Raw genomic sequence first — 24,741 nt, 5'->3', positions numbered from 1 at the left:
ATAATGAGGATTTGTGAGTTATTTCTAAATATCAAAATGATGATGACTAGCAACTGTACATTTCAGTAAGCTCACAAATGTCCTAAAAGAGAAATTATTTCTGCTTTGGGCTAAAATTATATACACATATTATTGGCATATTTACTTATGTTACTGGCATATTTACTTATATGTCAGAGATTGAATCACCCATCAGTCAATCACTATTGCTTATCAATACTATTTTTTTCATGAAGGAAATTCTTCAAGCATGGGGACTATGAGGGTTCCCTGCTATCACCCTCTGCAGCAAATGCTTGACACTGGAGTTTCATATATTCTCAAGTGACTCTGAAGGCCCATGTCTGGAAGCAATCTGATATTTTGTTGAGGCATGAATCTGAATCACTTTGCAGAAAGTGTACCTGGCACAAAGTCCAGCTTCTGAAATCTTTGGGAGTATGATTTTCTCTGCTTGTCTTTGGATATATGGTAATTCATCTTAAGTGATTACTTTCTAGATCCAGGTAAGCTATAATGGAATAATGTAATTTATGATAAAAGTTTATTTTGGTGGCAGCACTTATTATTTTTTGTGGCATGACAGTCACTGTTGGTTGGTTATTCCAACCCCATTCCCAGCCACCTTCTTTCTTCCCTGCTTCTGGCATAGAGGCTAGAAAATCAAATACTCATATCCTGGTTTTTGCTTCCAGCTTTGAAAGTGAGCCAACTCTGGGTAAAAAGCTACGTGCGGAAGTGGGTTGGAGCCTTCTCGGGGGGGACCTTAGGTTTTACCAGTAGGACAGACAAGGCTGGCACTATCCTTTCACTCCTTTTACCTTTTCCTATTTTCACCATGGGCCTTATGCCCGGAGTTGCCATGAAAGTGTCAAGGGGGAGAAGTCAAGATAGCCAGAGACACAACCAACCTACTACCCAGTGAACTCTCCCACCTCCTCTTCCCTGCCAGCAGGTGACTTTACCTAGACTACTTATTATGTCAGAGACATATATCCTACATCTTGAGGTTAACAATAGTAGAGCTTTCTGTTATTTGTAGCCTAGAGCATTCTTAACTGACATCTATAGTATTATGAATTAATTTAGTCCTGTACTTAGAATATTATTGTCTGAAGGATCTGAAGATGTCTCTTAAAACCTTCCATTATTTGCTTTATTTCAGGGAGAAAATTACACATAATACTGCTATTTGTGAATGAGGAGATTGGTGAAAGTATCAGGAGGAATCCTAGAGCACATTTAGTCTATGGAACATTCCAAAAGTGGAAACACATATAGCTTCCTTTCAGGTAATCCAATTCCCCTTGCTTGCTCAACTCAGTAAGTATCCTTCAGATCTTAATTTGCTTTTTGCAAGGGAATTTTTTTTACTAGGGAAAAAAAAAATTCTCTGACAGCTAAAATGACTATTCCAGTTCAGAGGGAAATTACTAATTATACCTTGTCACAAAGTAATGCATTTTTGTTTGTCAGGTATGAGTTTGGTTATTGAGAATCAGCAGCCCAGGAGCTCAATTGCCCGTGGGGGAACTTAAAAAAAAAAAAAATCAATGAAATTCCTGAATATAAATTCCTGAACATAAAAGTTCTTGGAAATTCTAACAAGGTGCCCGTATTGCTTTCTCTCTCCTACGCATGAAGCATGACGTGAAAAAGACTCCTGGTTTCCTTTATTATGTCTGAAATATACTACTAATGACAAAAAAACTGAAATTGGAAAACAACTTGAAAGTAGTCTATTTAGTTATAAGAGTGTATCATTAGTTCCTTAGGATTAAGTACCAAAAAGTTTTAACACAAAAATCTAAATGCTATTTGAAAGACACTCAAGAGACTTTTAATCATTGAGAACCTGTCTTTGAGGAATTAGGAAATTATAATAAAATAAGTTGCTATCTAGGTAGGAATTTATCTACCCTGCTCATTTGAAGTCAAATGCAAAAATTATAACAGTTTTGAGTGATTTATTTGTTTTTAAAAATTTAAAGTGACTTAGGTTCAAATTGATAGAACCCTTACTATTTGTATCAACATCTCAGTTTCCTCACCTATAAAATGGAATACCCACTCTTCCAACCTCATAGGTTTTCTGAAACTGGATGATCTATACTTATTTTATTAATAGGATAAACCACTTGATTGGATATTCACACTTGAGCATGTCTTTTTTTACGAGAATATTACATTTTCTTCCTTTTGAGCAATTCCAGTCTACAAATGAAATAACTTCTACAAGAGTCTCTTGCTATCACCTCATTAATGATGTTGTTAAAATGATGTGATTTCTTGTTCTTTTTCCACTTCTATTCCAGTCATGATCATATTTAAACCTTCACTCATTTCAAAATTTTTTCCAAAGAGTTAATAAGAGGTCTTCTCTTTTGCCAAACTTCTGTTACTCAAAACTATATTTTTTTAGCTTATTTTGGACTGGGCATATATTTCAGAATTAAAATTTTAGTACTACTTATGGACCTTCCTTTTTACTTTTTATCCACAAATTACTTCCTCATAACACTAGTGACATTAGAGCACTAGGTTCTTTAGACCTCATTTCAAATCAAATGTTTCTGTGCACTTCAAACTCAATTTTCTTTCTCTTATTTTCCGGGGATTCTTAACACCTAGAAAAAGTACAGCATCTTAAGAGTGCTGACCAGTAATCTGAATCAATACTGGCCTCTGCCAGGATCTTTTACTACAAACCTCTAACAATTCTTTTGCTCAGTGTTATGACAGAGTCAATCTGATTTCCAAGTTGATGCTCATTTCTCTCCTAATATATTGCAATAAAGTGTTTTCAAGAACCAATTATATAAGCAGACCTTAATCGGTCTGTCTTCTGCTTATTTACTTTTACTAATTCATGTTTGTCACAAGACATGGTGATGCACAACCTCTAATTTACTTTGTGATCAAATCCCTGATGATCAGCAGTTCCTACTTTGGCACAATATTAATGAGTTCTTGCAGCTGACTCTAAAACATTTCGGTGTCAGCATTCTTTCTCACTGGAGAAGGCAAGGAGAATGATGGTTATGTTTACTAGGGCTCACTCACTAAAGACCCAAGGATGAGAGCAGCCCTGCAGTTTAGCCTTAAGAGTTTGATTAATAACCAGCAGAGTTGGTGCCATATAAAATATGGCAGCAACCTTTTTCATTACAGTATTAAGAAAAACATCCTTCCTCTAGTTTAGAGATTAGATTAGTTATCTTGAATGTTTGAGGTCTTTTATGATGCCCTAGGAATTCTGTCCTCTTAAAACCAAGCCAGGGACTAAAGAACATGCTTGGAATTGCTAGAAACTAAAACTTCAGCTTTTTCATATTTTTATTTACTATCATTACTTGTTAAATAGATTTATTCAGTATTCACTCTTCAATCTTCCTTCTCTCTAATGAAGCCAGCTACTAAACTGGAATATTTTGCTGCTGATGTAAATTACAAGGAGACCAAAGTCACCTCCTAGGACTGCGGGATCATTAAAATTAGGGCATACTATGACATTTGCGTGACATTTCTGCTTCTGAGCTTGCTTTTGCTTTCCCTGCTGCCTGGAATGCCTTCTCCTCTTTTCTATCGTGATCCAAATCCAACCAGTCCTTCAAAGCTCAGGCCAAATCCTTCCTTGATGAATACAGCCCACGCTGATCTTGCCCATCTCTAAGCCCTGCTGCCCTATTGTCTGTGTCACACAATCTGGCACTTTCTATTTCAGAGTTCACTTGTTCTTAATTGTTTCATATGTATAAGTTTTACCTTCTTTGAAAACTTGTCTGCTCCCTATGCCTTTTACTTCTTTTGGATTCTCACAGTATTTCATGCAGTATCAGGCACAGCAAGAAGTCAAGAATTACTACTTGATGTCATAATTTGTATGAGTGTAAAATGCTAAAGAAGTTCTGTTATCAGTGTTGGCTGAAATAGAGAAATATTATTGGGACTATCAAAGAAAAATAAGAAAAGGGAACTTAGAGTGAATTCTCATCTTTAAAAATCCAAGGTATGCATTAGTAAAATTTCAAAATGAGCTAGATTAGCTTCGATTTTAGCAAAAAACTCTGGGAAAATAACTGCAGATATTCTAAATCTTGTGGGAGAAATGCCCTTTTTCCTACTTTTCCTTTAGTATCATTAAGATTGAAGATGGGATTCTTTTTGTTGAAAATGCTCCTAATAGCCTGGACTGAAAGAGTCATTCAATAACAAGTCTGAAAAGTGGCATGTCTCACTGAAAATCACTTATATTCCTTCAACCTGACTCTGAAAACTACATGTGCAAGATAAGTCCACAAGGAGACCCCCACCATCGCCCACCTCTTCCTCTTTCCTTAATGATGGCTGACACAGGGTAAGATACTGAAAAGAATCCTTTTATTGTCAAAAAAAACCAGAATCAGTAGTTCAAATCTAGTGAAGCCAAAATCATGCTTTTTGAAATTAGACTGAGGGGAGAAAGGTGAAGAGAGACACAGACTGGTATAGAAAATAGCAACAAAAATCATAGTACATGTTAACATTTACTGAATACTTAGTATGTTCTAGGTGCTATGCTAAGTACTTCCTCTGACCTAACTCTCTCTCAGCATTGGATGCTAGCACATGTGCCTCCAGGGAAAGCACTAAGCAACAGTTGCTTACGACACCAACAAAGATTCCAATAATTGTATTTTTGATCTACAATGTTGCATGAAGTTATGAGCTACAAAACTAAATTTCTTTTAAATTTATTTTTCCCTCCTTAAAATACCACTGCATCTTGAATGAGATAAGATCGTGTTCACCTTACTTTTGTTCTAAATTGATTGAATTCTCTGTGTCTAGTTAAACAGTTTCCAAATTCCATTTCATATGCCAAAATTTATTCTCGAGGTAACTGCATTTTAGTCTTAGACAAACTCTATCTGGTGGGTTTAAGAGACAGTAAATCAATAGATATTTAATCAAAATTTACTTTTCCTTCCTTCAAATGGAGGTCTAAAAGGCAAAGCATATTCAGATCAGAAGCTAAGTATTTTCAGAGATACAGTGGTATGATCTTAGTAGAAGAAACATTTTAATGTTTTGGTATGAGGTTCCTAATGAGTCTTCTGATTGATGCCTTATATGATGTGCAAGTTACTTTTAATAAAAATCAAAAGCGCTTCTCTCAAGATTTACATTTTATGTCCCGGCCAAGTTCCAAGATGATAAAAATCTGTATGAACAGATAATTTCTAGGCTCTAGTTGATAGCCTGTTTAATTTAATAAATATGTATCTGATAAAATTCACTTCTGAAAAATCCAAAGATTTGAATATCTCAATTTTCTGTACTAGCATGTGACTTGAAACTACTGTAATCAATGAATATCAAGTTTTAAAAAGAGCACTGAATATTAATTTAAAAAATAAAAAATCTCCCTTGTTATCAATGTTTTCTAGAAGAGAGTTTTTCTCATTTCTGAGAATAAAACAATGAAAAGTGACATCTACATAACGACACTGCGTTGAATCTCTTTTCTGTGAAGTCTCAATATGTCAGTAGCAATATTGAAAGTAGCATATCAAAAAGCACCTGAGATTCCATCCTAATCCACACATATAAGAAATTATCCCACTTGTAGGTAGAAAAACACTGTCATCATTATATCAGCACATCAAAATTCAATGAAGAAAAAGCTGCAGAGCCCTTCACATAATTTTAAAAGTAAATATTCCAGATTGTTTCTAACATTTAGACACTGAACATCAGATTTTCACTCTTGAAAGTGCATCTATTCTATATACCACTCCAATAGTCCTCAAAGGCTGCCGCATAAATAGGCATTTTATTTTTATCCTTGGAAGTCTTTTCTTTGTCTAAGCCTAAAAAAAAGGAAATATTAATTTATCTTGGAGTAAGTCATTGGTGCTACCTCCATCCAGTTTCAGTGTTGATATTTTTTCCTGGCTTGTTCTGAGGACCGTAAAGCTTAGAGCAATTTCTGTGAAAATTTCAGCATTAATACCAGCAAACACAAGCATAGAGACTATGCAAATTAAAATATATGATTTTATATGTGGGTAATGTGAATTACTAATTAACTATAGATATAATAGTCACTCTTTGCAAACCTTCACATTTTATGTACGTGTGTAAAACAGTATTTTTAATTAATTTTAAGTAATTAAACAACTAATATGATAAACAAGCAAAAAATTGCATTTTAAAAGAAAACCCAAGACTATATGGGCAAAATCAGTGCAAATTTCATTGCATAATGACTTCTATGCACTTATATCCACCTAATATTTAAAAACTTGAACAAAAATCTCATTTGTGTGTTTAAGATCCCTTAAGAATATAAATATGTAAATTGATTTAACTTGATACGGAATTTGTAACTGCTAGAAATTTTGCATTTCCATACAGCTGCTAATTTTCAGAGAAAAATCCTAGTCGTTTCAAGCTATTGAACATGATAATAGCAAAAATGAGACTGATCATTAAGCCTAGTAACTGCCTTTGCCTTCATCTTAAGCTTTTAGTTAACCAAATGAACTATTGGCTACTAACTCTTTAAAGAATTATTACTTAATTTAATCTGTGCAATCCTGTGGACAAATCCAAGATTCAATATCTCCTTTATGCAGATGACTTCCAAATCCGTATTGCTAACCTTGACCTCTCTCTTGAGTTCCAGACTTGTATTTTCAAATGCCTCTTCCTCATAATTTGGCTTTTCTTCATGGTTCCTTTCATTTGGTCAAAGGCACCACCTTCCTGCTGATCTTCCAGCCTAAAAGTCTCAGGCAAGTTTTGAGTCCCCCCCCCCATCTCTTGTCCCCAAATACAGGAAATTGTCAAGTCCTAAATACCCTATATCTGTAACATCTTTTATAACACATTTATCAATTCTCCTATTCTCTTTAACAATCGTCTTCAACCTCTCATTACTACTTACTTAAAATAACTCAGTAGTCTAGCTGGTCCTAAAAGATGTACTGCTTAATCAACTATCACTAAAATTTCTCCTATTTTTTTCTAGAAGCTTTAAAGTTTTAGCTTTTACATTTAGATTTATGAATCATTCTGAATAAATTTCTTATCTAATGTAAGGTACAGGTGGAGGTCCTCTTTTCTTTTTATGTTTGGTTATGTAGCTGATCCATAATGAAGGCTTCAAAGAAGAAGAATGACATGGTCCAGATTTTGTTTTAACATGGTCAATCTGTCTGCTATTTAAGTGATCATGTGAGACACCTTAGCAAGGAAAACAAACTTCTAAGACATAGTTCCCATTTGTACTTACTGCTATCCATTGCTTTTGCTTAGACTCCCCTTCCTTCTGTTACTCCCTGCTTCCATATACTCCCACCATTTCCACTCACTATTTCTTTCTCACCTAGATTATTCTTCCTTGGATGAAAGGAAGGAGCCAAAGATGCGGAAGAATATGAAGATGGAAGAGAAAGCCATTCATTGATTGGAGAAGGCCTTGGAAGAAATAGCTGGGGATATATTCAGAACACAAGTGACTGATTAGCTGAGGAGAGAGAATGATACATCTCCGCTAACATTCACCTCTTTGCCTTCTTACTTTTCCACAAAGCATTATCCTCACAGCAGCTCACTGGTTACCTTGGGCCTCAAATTAGCCCTAAATTGCCTTTTGGTAGCATTCTATACCTAGTTTGCAGAATCTTAAATTTTCACAATTTCAAAAGAAGCCCTAATGGCTAATATCCCTGGAAATAAACATACTACTCCAATGAATACTTGCACGTAGACATAAATATTTTAAGAAAAATTATTTGTTAGCACTTGAGAAATGAATACAATGTAAAGCAATAAATGGACCATTTCAAGTTGTTCCTTCTTGTAGGCATTGCTGTACACATTTCAAATGACATATGAATTCCTTAACAAAATTCAGGGTTTTTTGTGTTGTGTGTTTCTACCATATAGTACTTTGTATGAATTCTGTGACAACAACACACTGAATCCATTTTAACTTACTGAAGGGAATTCACAAGAAAACAGTTTTACCCATACCGTTTTAACACTCAAGTAACAACTTCATGACCGGATGAAAAGGTGCTTCCTCTTTCTTACACTTCAGAAGCAATGCAGGGATAATTTCTAATATGCCCCCTCTGCCACGGCCATATGCTCTGAAATGCAAGCTACAGGGGCAGATGTATAATCTGGGAAATGATCCAAATTCACGACCTCCTTGGAGCCAAGGGTATTGTGTGTGCAGTGTCAGCCCTGGATGCCATACCCAGAAATTCTAATTCATAGAAACAAAGGATGAAATGGCACAGAGAAAGAAGAAGAAAAATAAAAGTCTACTAATTTCTTCATCCACGACAGGCAACAAGCACATCATCTATGCTACTAATGCTTACCAAGCCAGTATTTTCATTCCAGAGAACTAATGGGGTTTCCTTATTCCTAGTAGACTCTAACAGCAAAGATAAGCTCTTCAGTTATAGGACTATAAGCTGACATCATCCAAATTCTCATGTTGTTCCTTTGTCCAATCTCAGCACCTATTCTATGGTAACATGTCTTGCATAAATGAGAAGTTGCACAAAAATTCTATAAAAGTACCAGAATTTCTGGACTTCAGAAAGAGAAAAACCAAAGAGCATTTGATGCAAAAAGGAGAACGTATGGAAGGACAGCTTTTGCTGGAATGAACAGGACTGGTTTTGATTTGTTTTAGTACCTAAAGGATCTATCAAACAGCCTTCTCATAAACTACTCTTTGGGTGTGGTCATGACAAGGAATTCACTCTGGAGGGTGTTCTAGGAGTCAAAAAAAAAAATTCTAATCAGTATCTGATCCATGGCCCACATAGGCAGTGACAACAAATAACCAGATAAGCCTCTTCTTCCCCACTTCATGACAAGGCAAATCATAACCTGATAAAAGCTCCTTTGTAAACCCTACTTTATTTCTTCCTATAACAATGAATCATTATAATAATCTCTAGACAGTGTAATAAATCATAGCCTGAAACTACAAATATAACCAGAACTTTTTACTATGTGGTTTCTTATGAAGGGAATTTTCCATTTCAAACTTTCTCAGCATATTATGGACATCATTCCCAACTTTGTTCCTATGTCATGTGGCTTTCCATATACTGCTAAAGAGTATTTTGTCAAAAGTAATTCAGACTCGGTGAGATAAAACCATGTCTGGGTGAACATGTGCTTTAATCTGCATTGAGCCCAATGGTTTATTTGAATTCAGCCATTTATGAGGGATAATCATTCATTCTTTCATCCATTCATTCATTCAGCAATTATTAGACTAGAGACTTCTGCTTCCAGCTATGTATTAATTCTCAAAATCCCGATAATAAAATACAAATAGATCCTGGATAAATTAAAACAAATATACATTTAAATGAACTGCTTAGCTCATAGGAAATTAAGAGAAATCCTGAAGCAAAGCAACCCTCAAAAGGACCTACAACCTTAGTAGAAGGGTAGGCTAAGAAACCTCAAAGATCAAATATACTTTCCTCTGCAAAGCTAGTTCAAGAAAATCTCTCTTTAATCTGGTTCTAGAAAGGAAAAATAACAATGAAAACAAAACAAAACAAAAAAACAATCTTCATGTCTCTTTGAGAATTTTCAACCACAGGACAACTGTCCTCTTGGAGTTATTAAATCAAGTTTATTTTTCTCCCAATTAATTAAGCTGTCAGCCAAGAAATTATATGAAAGTGGTTCCAGGTTAGTAGTACTCTGCTTGTACCCCAGAAGCAGCAAATCTAAATCTTCTGTGGAGAAAAGCACATGCAAATCAGGCTCCCCCAAATGCTCACACATTAAATCCAACCAAGTATGACATCCTAAAGAGAAATTACCAAATCCACCAAGAAAAAGTCACCATGGATGAGAATCAGCAGAAACACGAGAGATATGTGGATACCAAATTGGAATTAGAAGATAGACCTGGAGAAATTACTCAGAATGAAATACAGAATCAAGGCGACAGAAAAGTATGAAAGAGTGTCTAGGAGACATGGCTGAAGAGTGAGGTCTAACATACATCTAATAAGAGTTCCACTGGGGAAGAGGCACATTAACATTTATAATTTATAATTTCCCAGAAGTGATGGAAAACATTAATATACAGCCATAGGAGACGCATTATACACAAAGAAAGATAATATAAAGAAACCTACAGCAAGACCTAGATGGTAGTGAAAGTAAACATCAAAGACAAAGAGAATTTAAAAGTGTCCAGAGAAAGGACTGATCACTGGTACAGAGAGGCCAATTAAACCAATGGCTGACTTTTCACAGTAGACGCCAGAAGACAGTAGAAAAAACACCTTCAGCGTGCTGCCAACATAACACTGTATACTCAACAAAACTAGTTGTCAGAACAAGATGTTTCCTGATAAACAACAGAGTATAATCAATAGACCATCATTAAAGGAATATCTGAAGAGCATACTTCAGAAAGAAGGAAAATGATCCCAGAAGGAAGATCTGAGGTATAAGAAAGAATGGTAAGAAAAGAAATTTGTAAATACACGGGTGAGTGTGAAAAAATAATAGATACAGAAAACATTAAAATTAGTATATAATATGTGAATCAAAAAATAAGAAAGAAAAAAATGGAACACAGTATAGAAATTGGGAGGGGGTAAGGAGAGCAAAAGTATTCTAAGTTCCTTATATTGTTTGGGAAAAGGATTAAGTATGAATTAATTTTAGAGTTTATTAAGTATGCATGATAAAAGTGAAGTGTATAATTTTCAAATTAATATAAGAAAAAAGTGGGTTTAAAAACAAAATGAAGGGCTTCCCTGGTAGCGCAGTGGTTGAGAATCTGCCTGCTAATGCAGAGGACACGGGTTCGAGCCCTGGTCTGGGAAGATCTCACGTGCTGCGGAGCAACTAAGCTCATGCGCCACATCTACTGAACCTGCGCTCTAGAGCCCATGAGCCACAACTACTGAGCCTGTGCTCTAGAGCCCGTGAGCCACAACTACTGAGCCTGTGCTCTAGAGCCCGTGAGCAACAACTACTGAGCCTGCGTGCCACAACTAATGAAGTCCCTGTGCCTAGAGCCCATGTTCCGTAACAAGAGAAGCCACCACAATGAGAAGCTTGCGCACCACAATGAAGAGTAGCCCCCGCTCGCCGCAACTAGAGAAAGCCCGCGCACAGCAACGAAGACCCCATGCAGCCAAAAATAAAAAAAAACAAAAAAACAAAAAAAAATCCCAAAATGAAACAGGAATTCATTCTAAGAGGACAAGAAGCGACTCATGTATAAAATAATATGATAAACATAAATCTAAATATGTTAGTAACCTCAATACATGCAATTGTGCAAATTCCCAGTTACAATTCAGATTGTCAGACCAAACACAAAAACAAAAAAATTTAAGATAAGACACACATATAAAACATAAAGACATGGGGAGTTTGAAAGTAAAAATATGCAAAAAGACATACAAGAAAAAGACTTAGCAAATATTGAGCAAAGAATGCCTACTCTGTGCCAGATACTGCTCCTGCACTGGGGCCCAAGGTCTCTGCCCGTGTGCAGCTCACGTTCGGTAGGTGAGGGGACAGACAGTACGTTAAACACACACACACACACACACACACACACACACACACACCCCATAGACTGTGATTAGTGCTCCTGGGAAGTGAACAGACTAAGTGACAGAAACTGACTTATTTTGCCTCTTTTAGATGGGGTGGTCAGGGAAGTTATATCTGAAGAAAGAACACTTGATCTAAGAACTGAATCAGAAGGAATCAGCCACGTGAAGGGGAGGGAGATCATTCTGAGCAGAGGGGAGGCATGTGCAAAGGGCCCCAGAAGAGAACAAGTTGGCCTGCTGAACACAGAGAGCAGGCAACCCGGGCCAAGTGTCCTGAAGGAGGAGGAGCAGTGGGGACAAAGTCAGCAAGGCAAGCAGGGCGATGAGGCTGGCCTTGGGGGTCGTGGTCAGAAATGTGGATTAATTTCTATGAACGGTGGGAAGCCATCGGAGGATTGTAAGCATTTGAGGACATGATTTGTGTCATGTTTGCCAGAGATCCCTTTGGCTCTCATGAGGAGGATGGAACGGCAGAGAGTATAGAAGTTAGGAGGCTACTGAAGGCATGAGGTGATGGTGGCATGGGCAAGGGTAGGAAGGAAAGCTTTGGGTTGTGTTCCTGTGGGACAAACCTGATTTCCTACTGGATTAATGGGGTAGGTGAAGAAAGGTGAAAAGTGAAGGCTGACTCTGCATTTGTACGAGACTGCCTTTCCAGGCTCACACAGAAGGGCACCACTGTATCTGTTATGTTTCCTTCTCTGATGAAGATGGCCTGTTAGACGCATGTACTTCAAAATATAACTCAAGTTAAACTTGATGGAGAGAAGGTCACGGTAAGAAACAGTTGAAGATTTGGACATTTCTTTGCTGAAGGAGCCAGTGTTCAACCAGAATTGAAGGCATCGGTCCATGGACAGGAAATGGGGCCCAGAGAGTGAGTATTATATAGCCCAAGGCCTCAGGGTGGACGTACTTTTCTCAAACCAAGATTTTCTGAGCTTTGCAAAAAAGTATGATGATGGAAACTATGGACATGCTGATGGATACTTACAGAATTCATCACTGTTTCCCAGACCTCAGCAAACTGTGTCATATGATTTCAGGATATTTTGCCATGTTCACAAATCATTTTATACTGTTATTTCCTAATATTATTTAAAATTTCATACTTTTTCTGCTTATATTTTATTTTTAAAAATGTAGCACTATTATAAATAGAAAAATAGTACTTTACTAATACACAATATAGATCCATACTTTTAAAAAATAAGAAGTGTTTGTCCATATAAATCACCTAAAATAGTTCATCAACCGCTAGGTCACTAGACCAACCGATAGTAACATTTTCTCTGAGTATAACAAGTAAAAAGCCTCCATCACCAGTTTGACAGCAACATTTCTAAATACCTCTGACAACTCCCTGATGGCAATATCATGATACTTTACAAAACTATCTGCTTTTTTTCTCCCTCTTTCTTTGCAGTTGTTGTTTTCCTGGTTGAAAAGGCATGCACATTTACAAAAAAGGATTAGTTAATAAAAGGGTTTTTATTCAAAAGGTAACTTTCAACAGCTTTGTTCTATTTTGATGGGATGGAATTTGTAAGTTGTTTTGTGTGTGTGTCTGTGTGGTTTCTAATTATCAATAGAGTGTTAATGAATTTGCATTTGCTTATTTTAGCAAGAAGTAATCTAGGTTGCTTTAAGTTTTCTCTTTAACTTTTACATATTCATCACAAGCCCTCATTATAATTCTGCTTTTATTGGACACAGTTGGGCACCATGAACCTCTAAAAAGCATGAAGTGGGTGCCTTACTGGATAAATTTCAAAGACTAAGTTCCTGCCCTCTAGGATACCAAAAATTGACAGGGGAGTTTAACATTCTCCAAATATGTTTTTCATTGGCACATTTTCCAGCAACCCATAAATGAGGTATCTCATGGTTAAGTCTGTCTCTATTCCCTTCCTCCCAAAATACTTCTGGGCCCCAAATAGGTTCCCAGCATGACTCTGGGATTCAGCCTCTCATCTCCTTCCCAGAAACTATCCCTTTTCCTGTGGTTCTTCTGTGCATATTCTGTGCCAGTCCCCATGCTAAATCATCTCATGTGTACAACATTTCAATGATTAGATTCAGCATGTGAAATTTTAGTATGTTCGAAAAGTTTTTACTTTTTTAAACCCATAAAGTTTTTCATTACTCAAACTGCACATAAATATAGTCTCAATGTAAAAATTCAAATACTACAGATAAAGCAGAAGTCCCCCTTGACCCCCAACCTCATCTTCTTCCTCTAAGTAAAGGTAGCCACTGTTACTTTTTCTATGTATTTGCATTTATGTATAAGCACATGGTAGTTTCAGTGTTTGCATTCCTACTGTTGCTACTAAACTGTGAGTACCTTAGAGGCAGAATCCACAGTCTACACAACCTTGTATTTGTGGTACCTGGCACAGTGTCTGGCACACAGTAAGCATTCAATAAATACTGGTTTAATAAAAGAGTTAACACTGGTTCCTGCCCTTTCATTCAGCAGATAACAGAGTTCTCCTGCCTATATGAGGAAAAGGTAGGCCTTGGGAATATTAATGGTCTAAGGGAGTCATGACTATTGATCAAAGGAGATTTGAGAAGCAGCCTGTGCGGGTCCTTGGGGGCTAACTGGCTCTAGAGCAGAAGTGTGAGCTAGGGCAGCAAAGGGTGAGAGAAGTTAAAAAGTATAAAACCAGAGCCTGGAGACACCTGAAGTTAAACAAGGCTAGATACCAGAGGAGACCTCGGTCTGAGGAAGCTGGGGAGGGTTTCTCAGGGAGGTGGGACTTCAGTGAGTTCCGCTGGGGCTCTGAGGCATGAAAGAATAAGATATGGTCAGACAGCAGTGGTGAGTAGCTCTGTGAATTGGGAACAAGTGTGATGAGGCGGGGATGGGGTGGGGTAGAGGTTGACGGTGGCATGAGACAGGCTGCAAGGGCAGGTCAAGACAAGGCGATAGAGGGCATGGTATGACTTCTTAAAGGTACTGAAATTTATCCCTGTCGATAGAGCCTAAATACAGGAACAAATGAGCATTTTTTTAAGTAGGCAAAACCCTTCTTGAAATATACTAGTCTTTTAATGCTTCCCTCCCCCTCAACCCAGCATTCATTTATGAAACTCACATGTGTGTATACACACACAACTTGTGTAAAGTCACACCGACATTATCAAAGCCAATATACTCTAAAATATTTCTCACCATTAGTTGGCATTGTTATACCTTTATCAGATATTAAACAAACAAAATTTAGGCTTTGACATACTGTATGTTATTCAACACAGATTGGGCATCTATTATGTAAAAGCTGATCTTCAGGTGTCTCAGGCTGGGTTTTAAACTTGTCCTTCCAATATCATATGTCGGCTAATATTTTGGGGAGAGAAGTTCAGAAGTAAAACACTGCTGGAATGTCTAAACAGCCAATCACTTAACACTGGCAGCTAGATTATCTGTAGAAGTTTAAAATAAAAGGTCCTACAAGCAGGGAGCTATAACCTCTCTGGGTCATTGGAATCAGAGTGTCTCCGTTTTTTCTCTCCACAACACATTTAGACATAAAATACTTTCCTTAGAAGAGTGATTTAAAATTCCAGGTGTCAATGTAAACCTTTCTAAAATAATTACATAGGAACTGAAAAGCTTTGTAGCCCTTGCCAAATCTACTCTTGATACAGGGCTGCCATCATTTAAAGCTAGCAGGGGGCTTCCCTGGTGGCGCAGTGGTTAAGAATCCGCCTACCAATGCAGGGGACACGGGTTCGAGCCCTGGTCCAGGAAGATCCCACATGCCGCGGAGCAACTAAGCCCATGAGCCACAACTACTGAGCCTGCACATCTAGAGCCCGTGCTCCGCAACAAGAGAAGCCACCGCAATGAGAAGCCTGTGCACTGCAACGAAGAGTAGCCCCCCGCTCGCCGCAACTAGAGAAAGCCCGCGCACAGCAACGAAGACCCAACGCAGCCAAAAATAAATAAATAAAATAAATAAATTAAAAAAAAAAAAAGCTAGTAGGTATATAGAGTCCAACAATTTTACTGAAATAGTTTCACTGCAAGAAGTTTACTCAGGAGATCCTAAAGCTGAATATAAAGGAAAGAGGACAGAATCGGTGCTCACAGCTTAACATTTATAGTTATTATGTTTTTGAGAATGTGATTTGTTTTTACCCATGATACATTCAAGTCCATACAATAATATTCTGACTGATGATGGCGTTTCTGTGTAATTTTTAAGTCACTCGCTGTTTTCTGTGGCTCCTACTGCTGTCCCTCTTCAGTCGCACAGCTAGTCCAAAGCTGAGTACAGATAGCTCAGCCTACAGTAAAGTTTTAATGTCAAACATTCACTTTGTATTTATCAACCATCCTGTAGTCATTTAATAATGTTTATCAACCATCATGTAGTCATTTAATAATATTTTTCACTGCAGATGTTCACTCTGGCATTTAGAAACGCTATTAGAATTGTCAGTTCCAAACCACTGTTTTCCAAATGTACAAGACACATATTCCCCATGGATGGTGAAGTTTGAGAGAGTTCAGCCACATTTGAAGAATTTGACATACATGGAAATAGGGTTGTCTCTTTATAAAATTATTTTTAATTTGTTCAAACAGTTAAAACTTTAGAAACTATACATTTTCTAAATCAATGCACACTTAAGCACAGTAAATTTTATCTCCAAAGATAAGCTGTTGAGTTCTGAATTATGAGACAGGATAATAAAAAATTTCATTGCTGAGAATTTTGTAATATCAATATCAATATATAAGGGCATAGGGGGAAAGTATGTACCGAATACACCATATCGACAAATGTCTATTGGAACTCAGAATAATTTGTGCTGTACATTTATATTTAGGGGAAAAATAAATAGAACACCATAATAAAAATATAAAGTATAATGAATAGCAACCATAAACAGATACAGACTTTGTGACAAAGTCTGTAATAAACTTTGAACAAAGTACATACTTTTTGTATATAGAAGCTTATTCAATTCTGGTGGGTTTCAATGAGAGAAGCTGAAAAGACAAAAGACCAGTGCTGTGCTAAATTATTCTTTCTGTTATCCATGCTGGGCTTGGGGAAATCTTGAGGATTTTAATGATAGTTTAGATTATTAAATCAGGCAAAACTGGTAGCAATGATGTTTGAATTCACAAAGCAAGAGGTTGCTGAAGTAGAAGTCAACAGGTCTGACCAGCTGGGCCTTTGGTGGGGGGTGATTTTCCCTGTCTAGGTATCAATCTACTCTTTAAAATAAGTTGGTTGTATTAGACATATATAACTAACCACTTAGCCCTAACTTTCTATAATTTCACCATAAATAGAGAATTGAAAATATAACTGCAAAAGATAAGAACATTTTAGTTCAGGGGAAAACTGTAGCTCATTTGCAACTCAACCCTTGAATGCAGTGAATATGTTCATGTGCAGGTGTAAGTATACTGTTTCATAGTTTCCCAACCAATTTTGCTTCAATGACTTAAACACATCCCAACATGGGCTACCTATTATCTACAGTGTTTCTTATTTTCTTGACCAGCCTACTGACCAACCCTACAATGCCATTATGTACAGACTTTGACATCATCAAGAAAATTGAGACCATTAACATCCTTAATTTCTTACCCCCTCTACCTACAAATTTATCTGTACTACATGCAACCCTGCCACTTTCCCTTCAATCTTGGCTCATCCTCTTCAAAGCCAACTGCTATAAAACTATACTCTTAATCCTATCCCTTTAAAAATTTCCTCTTTCCTTGTTCTTCATTCTCTTACAAATGTCTCTTTCTTCTCAGTCAACAAACTTGGTCCAGTGTTTCTCATTAATAACATGAAATAGAACACCACCACCAACAAAAGACAACTTCTCTTCGCTAGATACATCTCTCTTTTTTCTCTTAATATTAAGCTTCTGGAAAGATCATCTATCCTTGTTTCCACCTCCCATTCCTCCTCAAGCCACTTCATTTTGAGCCTGCTGTCCTGTTTCCTGTCCAGCAGAAATGATTACCCATGGTCATTTCTCGGTTTCCAAACCCAGTAAAATTTAAGCATCTCCTCAAAACTTGTAACCTTGGGACCGTTTCCTCCTGGAAAATCTTCATCTCCTCATCCTTCAGAGATAGGATCTTTTACAAAAAATAATTCATCCAGGCCACCACTGAGTCATAACTGGCCCAAGCCTTTTTTCTGTTTACCAAAGAGTGAGAATTGATTCTCTCGGCAACTGCAAAGCCATCTAAACAAACTAGGTGCATCACTCCTGACACCCTTAGTCATTTCCCAAGGTGTGAGCCCTTTGGTCATCTACTCCTTCCTGTGCTGTAGCCTTACACCACTCTGTCCATCTCCCTGTGACTCACCGTCCCACTCTCCCCTCCAGCCCAGACTCCTCCACCTTGCCTTCTCGAATCTCCACTACCCTCCCATGGTTGACAAAATGCTGTTCACTTCCAACCCCTTCTCTGAAAATTCCCCTTCCTTTTCGCTTTCATTGAAATCTAGCTCTCCACCAAGAATTCTACTTCTCCTGCAGCCCTCTCATTTGAAGCTGTTCTTTCTCACCCATATCATGCAAGTCAGGGTTGGGAGGGGACTCAGCTATCTACTTATTTTGCATTTCCATGTTCAGGTACATTGTTTCTCTACCCTTATATAAAATCCTGACTCTTTCACAGCTCATGCTATCCTGCCACACTTCTTTCTATTCCTCTTATCATTCCTTCTATCACCTTCACTCTCACATCATTAATACATGAACACTGCCACATAGCTTATGAGTTCCCTCTCTGTCTACTCTATTTTCATCTTATCACTGTTGTTATCAAAGGTACTTGCCTCAGGAAACCATTGGCCCAAGGAGGATAAGAGACACAGGCAGAAAACCTGGACCTGAACTACAGGTTAGAGCCAAGCCTGGCCAAAAAGGCTTCTGAGATCGGCAAGTCCCAGCCCATCTGAAGACACATGATCAAGAAATAAATGTTGGGCTTCCCTGGTGGCGCAATGGTTGAGAATCTGCCTGCCAGTGCAGGGGACACAGGTTCGAGCCCTGGTCTGGGAGGATCCCACATGCTGCGGAGCAACTAGGCCCGTGAGCCACAATTACAGAGCCTGTGCTCCGCAACAAGAGAGGCCGCGATAGTGAGAGGCCCGCGCACCGCGATGAAGAGTGGCCCCCGCTTGCCACAACTAGAGAAAGCCCTCGCACAGAAACAAAGACCCAACACAGCCATAAATAAGTAAATAAACAAATACTTTACAGACCTCTGTTATAAAAAAAAAAAAATCTCCAGCCTTTTAAAAAAATAAAAATAAATAAATGTTAACTGTTGGTTTTATTACGTAGCATGGTTATAGCAAGAGTTGACTGATACACTGATAATCAAATTGGACCCTCTTTCTCACTTACCCGCTAAGTTTGATTAAAAAACAAACAAACAACAAAATTCAAGGCTTTATTCTCTAAATATTTCTTACTTTTCTTTCCTTAATTTAATCACTTAAATTTATGCCCACATCATCTCTTATCTGGACTACTGCAGTGGTCTTTTTAACTATTCTTGCCTTTAAAAAAAAAAAAATGCTTTCAAGTCCCCACAACAACCAGAGTGATATCACTAGACTATAAAACTGACTACTCCCCTTCTTTAATCTGTTTAGATTCTCTGAGCCTGTAGGATAAAATTCACATTCTTTCATTTGGTAGGCGTTCCCCATGATCTAATCTCTGCCTTCTTGCTTAACCTCGTAGCATGTCACTCTCCCCTTTGCACTCCTGCCATGCCGAATTGCTTACAGTTTCTGGAACACACCATGAAGTTTCATGTTTTCACAACTTTCCATGTGCCTGGAAAGTGTTAGCTCAGTGACCTTTTCTATTCCTCAAACTTCTATTTATCTTTCAGATCCTGCTATGAAATCACTTCCTTTCTGACACATGTCACTTTGTATCTCCAGTGCTTAAAACGTAATACCTGTTACAAAGTGGGTATTTAATAAACATGAGTGGAACAGAAATAGTTTTGAGAGTTGATTTATAAAAAAATTTAGTATCTATTTACTCATGAAATTTAGAAATGCACACACCTACACCATATTTGAATAGTAAATAATCTTATCTCATGATATATTTCTTTCTAATTTGATTTGATTGATTTGATTCTTTGAAATTTAAAGGATAGAGTAATCACTAACATTTCGCAATATAGGAGACACTAAGGTTGTTTCATAATCAAGTTTCTATAGAAAGAATCCTAGATGTATCATTAATTTTTTTCTAAAGAAAACATCCTGAATCCCATGGAAATGTAAACCAAGGCTGAAGCATGTGGGAAATGTATACTTTTTTTGTGTCTAAAGCTATAGTTATCCAACATAACACATGACAGAAGCTTAGAAAATACCCAATAAAAATGTTTGTCCAAATAGATAACCATGCAGTATTACCTTAACCAACTGATGAGGAAAGAAACAGTTCAAATCCACTACCCACTTACTCTATGATTTTAGTTCCTCATCAACAATAACAATGAAAAGTCATAAAAAACAGTAATTCAATTAGAAGACTCAGATATGAAAAGTGATCATGGTTGGTGCTCCAAAATTTAAATGCATATTTTAACTTAGATATTCTATAAAAGTATGGAACACTAAGACTCAACAAAATTTATGAAATATCATTTAATAACCCATTACTCTTAAAGTGACTATCCAATCACCTTATGTTTTATCTTTTCGTTTGCAAAGATTCAGCAATTTCTTTAGCTACATTTGAACATTCTAGATTTGAAGTTTACACACAATGCATCTATTTATTTATTTATTTGGCCGCACCGTGTAGCATGCAGGATCTTGTTTCCCGACCAGGGATCGAACCTGTGCCCCCGGCATTAGGAGTGCAGGGTCTTAACCACTGGACTGTCAGGGAAGTCCCTACACACAATGCATTTAAAGCAGAATGTATGTTCTGTCAAGTTAGTAACTTGCATGTTAAGCTCTCAGCCTTTGCTGTAAGACACGTATCACATGCACATTTCCTATAACTTATGCATAATACGTGTATATCACATGCATATTTTTTCTCATACATCTCTTGGCCCACACATTCACGTGCACATGCATGAAGAGAAACAAAGGCACAAATGATCAGATTTGATGTTCTTCTCTTGCTCACTGAATTACCATAGAGAAATTACACCTACTGTGTTCCTGGTTTAGCTAGCTGAGGTTATAAAAAGTAAGTAATGATTTATAGGATATCTTGATATGTGGGTCATGCCTTCCAACTAGACTGTGTCTTACTCCTATATTCTTCTCAGTTCCTGAGATTGTGAGGTGTTAGGTACATGCTGGTGGAATATAAAGTGTCCAAATTCATGGGCTCTGCCACACCGCATCTGGGTTTCTATCGTAACGCTAAGAGTTACCAACTGGGAGAACAAGGACTTGTGCCTTGAGCTTCAGCTTCTTCATTAGCAAAATGTGTTGAGATACCAACCGTACTTAGTGGCTGCAAGGCACCTCGGCTGGAGAGATGTTCCCCTAGACTGTTAATGAATACTTGCTCATGAATTGATAGACTCATCTCAGAAAAGGTCTGGACTTACTGCCAACCATTACTTTTACAGACTTGCCTGTTTTACAGTTATATAGACAGGTGTTTGAGACTATAAGAAATTTAAATAGAAATAGGAAAGCTTTTTAGTCCATTTTGCTAATTAATATGTCAGAGCTCATAAAGAAGGACTCATCGGCTTTCTTCAGTACTGCATCATCTTAAAGAGCTGGGTCAGCAAAGATCTCTGCAGACAGTCAATACATATTAAAACCATTCTAAGCAGTAAATCAAAACAAAAAAATACGAAGGCACATTTTAAAAAAGTAAAATTTATAAGTCCTTTCTGTCTGAATGCTGAGGAGCATTAAACTATTGGTTTAAGTGTCAGTTCAGTACATAGGGAAAAAAAAGGACTCCTTCTCGGACATACTTTATGAGTCTGTGTATAGCCAAAATTAAAGCATAATGTAAAAAAAAAAAAGGCTATGACAAATCTGATGTCATTTTTCTCTGGATTCTAATGTTCCCTCAGAATATCTGTCATTTTAAAAAATGGTTTCATTGTTTAAAATATACATTTTGCTGAAGTTATTTCCCCTGTGCATTGCTAGGATTTGAGTTTTGTCAGAATTCAATTAGTGAGATAGTTAGGGAAAAAGGTGAAAGACAGCTTTTTGGTTTTTCAAGGCTCTCTGAAACTTATGATTTTTTTTTAAAGGAACCAAACAAAAAGCATTTTGCTCCTAACTTCTCTATGGTAGGTCTCACCATCCCATAAACATTAATACCTCTTATATGTGGAAGAGGACCCCATAAGATTATAAACAGGAGTACCAGCCTGCCATTTTCCTTGCCAAGGTATGAGATGCAATGCACTGCCAGGGGTAGCCCCTGAGGTAGATTATTAGAGAAATCTCAAGAATACTGGATTGATTCCAGAAGAGGTGAGGGAATACTACATTTTGGGCCAAAAATGTTAGAAAGATTTATCTTACCTAAGACTTTGATTTGATCTGAGCTCTGAGGAATCAACCATTTAAAGAATAAGCCAAGGAAACGGTGCCAAAAATATTGTCACAAATTTGGGAAGCACCCAAGCCAGACCAACAGATGGAACTTGGCATGAAATGGCTCTCTACACACTAAGTAGCTGACTCAGAAGAAATTTTAACTCAGATGAATTTATTAGAATGTTGAATATCATTCTAAATAAGAGGATGGATGATAGATTTAGGCCAGCACATAAATTTAATTTAACTTCCTGATGGTCTTGGATAGTGGGAAAGAGGCCCACATTTCTATAATTTAAAAGAGACAGAGGGAGATATTCTTTCTTCTTAGCAAAAGAGTTATCACTTTTTCACCTGAAAATTCTGGAGAAAGGATTTGGGGAAGAGAAAGGTGAAACAAAAAGAAGCTGACATTGGCGAGATAAGTATGAACGATCAGGGCACGTTGCACATTACAATCCAAACTTGCAACTTGCTTAGTGGTCTAGACTGTAGCAGATGGAGACTATAGTTCTATATTAGGTGAATGTTAAAAATGACTGAAACAGGATGCCAGAATCAAAAGGACCCTCAATTCTCTTTCACTGTCGTCACCACCAAAGCCTAATGGGAAAATGCTCTACCCAAGTGTAGCCCACACAGGGAGTTGCACTTTATGGGTGGGATGGGTTCTTGAAGAGAATTATAATTCAAGACCTTAATAGCATCTTTTGCTTTCATGCTGCTTTTTATTTTCTCAGTACTGTCTCTAACGTTTTATAGAGTGCTCTCATTTAATTTAAGTCTAGAGCACACAATTTGAGGTGACTGGTTAGCCCTCTTCACTGTGTTTTATCGTATGCCACTTTGGCTCCAAAGTTATCAACTTTCTGGTTGTTTTCAGCATTTGCCCCAGTTCCACAGAGAGCCAATGAAAAATTTGATGATGTTGTGATAGGATATAAAAGTACTTAAAATATAAGAATAGTGAATATTGTAATAATAGTTCATTAGTAACAAAAATCTTATTTAAAACATCTGATGTATTTCAACAGTTTGATTCATGGGATATGAAGACCATTAGTATTATTTCTATTACCAGCTAAAATAACTCTGCCATGTGAACCTTACAGTTAACCTGACGGACAGCTTTAAAATTATGCCATTTTTAACATTTTTCTTTTAATTTGGAAGATTATTTCAATTTTTATGTTTAGAGTACTTCTTTACTACTCTCTTTATTTCGCACTACATAAAAATATATCATTAAAATGTACCTAAAATACTATAGCAATATACCAAGATAATGTTTGCCTATAAAAAGAGTGACAATAATTTTTAGTTACTGGCTAACAGTAGTTTGTTTGGAAATGAAGTAAGATTAGAGTAAGATTTGATTTCCTGGAAAAAGCCAGAAAGTTTATTATTTGTTTTCAGAAACCAAACTGATACACATTCTTAAAAAAATGCTTCTACTTCTTACCTTGAAGCCCATCCCAGTATGTAAATGGGTTTTTATCTTCAAGTATTAATATGTGTAAGAGAGCTAAGGACAAGAAGTACCAGGCATTTAAGCGGAACATAATGCAGGCTATCCTTGGAGTACCTTGGCCATGAGAACTTCCTTCTCAGACTCCGAAAAATATTTCCAGTAGTAGAGAATTTAATGGACGTGGATGATGGGAACAAGCAGCATGGGGCAATTTATCACTCCCTCAGAAATCTTTTCTTTCACAGTGATCTAACCTCTTAGGCTCTTTATTAGGAGGGGCAGAAAAGAAAACATCTAAGAGTTGTGAACCAGACCTTCCCTGCTGTTATCACTAGTGAATCTGGAGAAAGAAGAAAAGGGAAAAAAAAATCATAATCTTGCCCTGGAACATGATGGAAGTAATGAGGCATCAAGGCCACTTACTGCTGAGAACATAATTGGCCCATAAACACAGGCGATGCTTGGTGATGGGAACGACTTCTTTGTTTCAGAAATGAAGGGATGCCAACGAATCATAACCCTCCTGTTGTTTGGAGTGGCATTTCTAGGAGTAAAATGGATAGTTTCCCCCCAGATAATGCACCCGTACAAGAAAAGGATTACTGCTGTATTTACTAGCTTAGTAGCTTTAAGTGTTTTCAACTAATGGGAATAAATGATGCTGAAGAAAGGGCAAAGGAATAGAAGGTAGGTCATTTGGCAATGAAGGAAAAGCTTGGATTTTAGACCTGAAGGTATCTCACACAAAACAGAGAAAGAGCCTGGAGACCCTCAGAGTCCTTGTGGACTTCCTAGGGCACCTCCAGGGAGCTCATTCATGAGTCTAAAGAAAGAGAATACAGTCATCTCAGGCCCAATCCCCTTTGATGACAGGCAAAAAAATGATTCTTTTTTGAGAAGGAAGAAATGGCCACGTTTTTCTTATTCTGGAATTCTTTGTCCTGCCACTTTAATGTGAGAGTCATCATGGAAAAGAATTTCAAACTTTCTTGGGTTTTCTTTGTAATTTTTTGTTATTCTAAGTGTTCAGCTGGCATACAGGTTAAAGATTTTGGGTTTTATAATTATTTTTTTGGAAACCTTTCTT

General features: G+C 37.2%; 1 protein-coding gene across 5 annotated transcripts in view; it reads right to left on the bottom strand.

The window, feature by feature from the left end:
• The window catches only part of PARD3B (par-3 family cell polarity regulator beta), a 1,041,978-nt gene that overhangs the window by 361,563 nt on the left and 655,674 nt on the right, over positions 1-24,741 (bottom strand). The window lies entirely within an intron of this gene.

This window comes from Balaenoptera physalus (genome assembly GCF_965194825.1).
Source record: "Balaenoptera physalus genome assembly, chromosome: 6".
In the NCBI taxonomy this organism is placed as follows: Eukaryota; Metazoa; Chordata; class Mammalia; order Artiodactyla; family Balaenopteridae; genus Balaenoptera; species Balaenoptera physalus.
The sequence above is the reverse complement of the archived record's forward strand: the minus strand, read 5'-3'. Positions and strand labels throughout refer to the sequence as shown.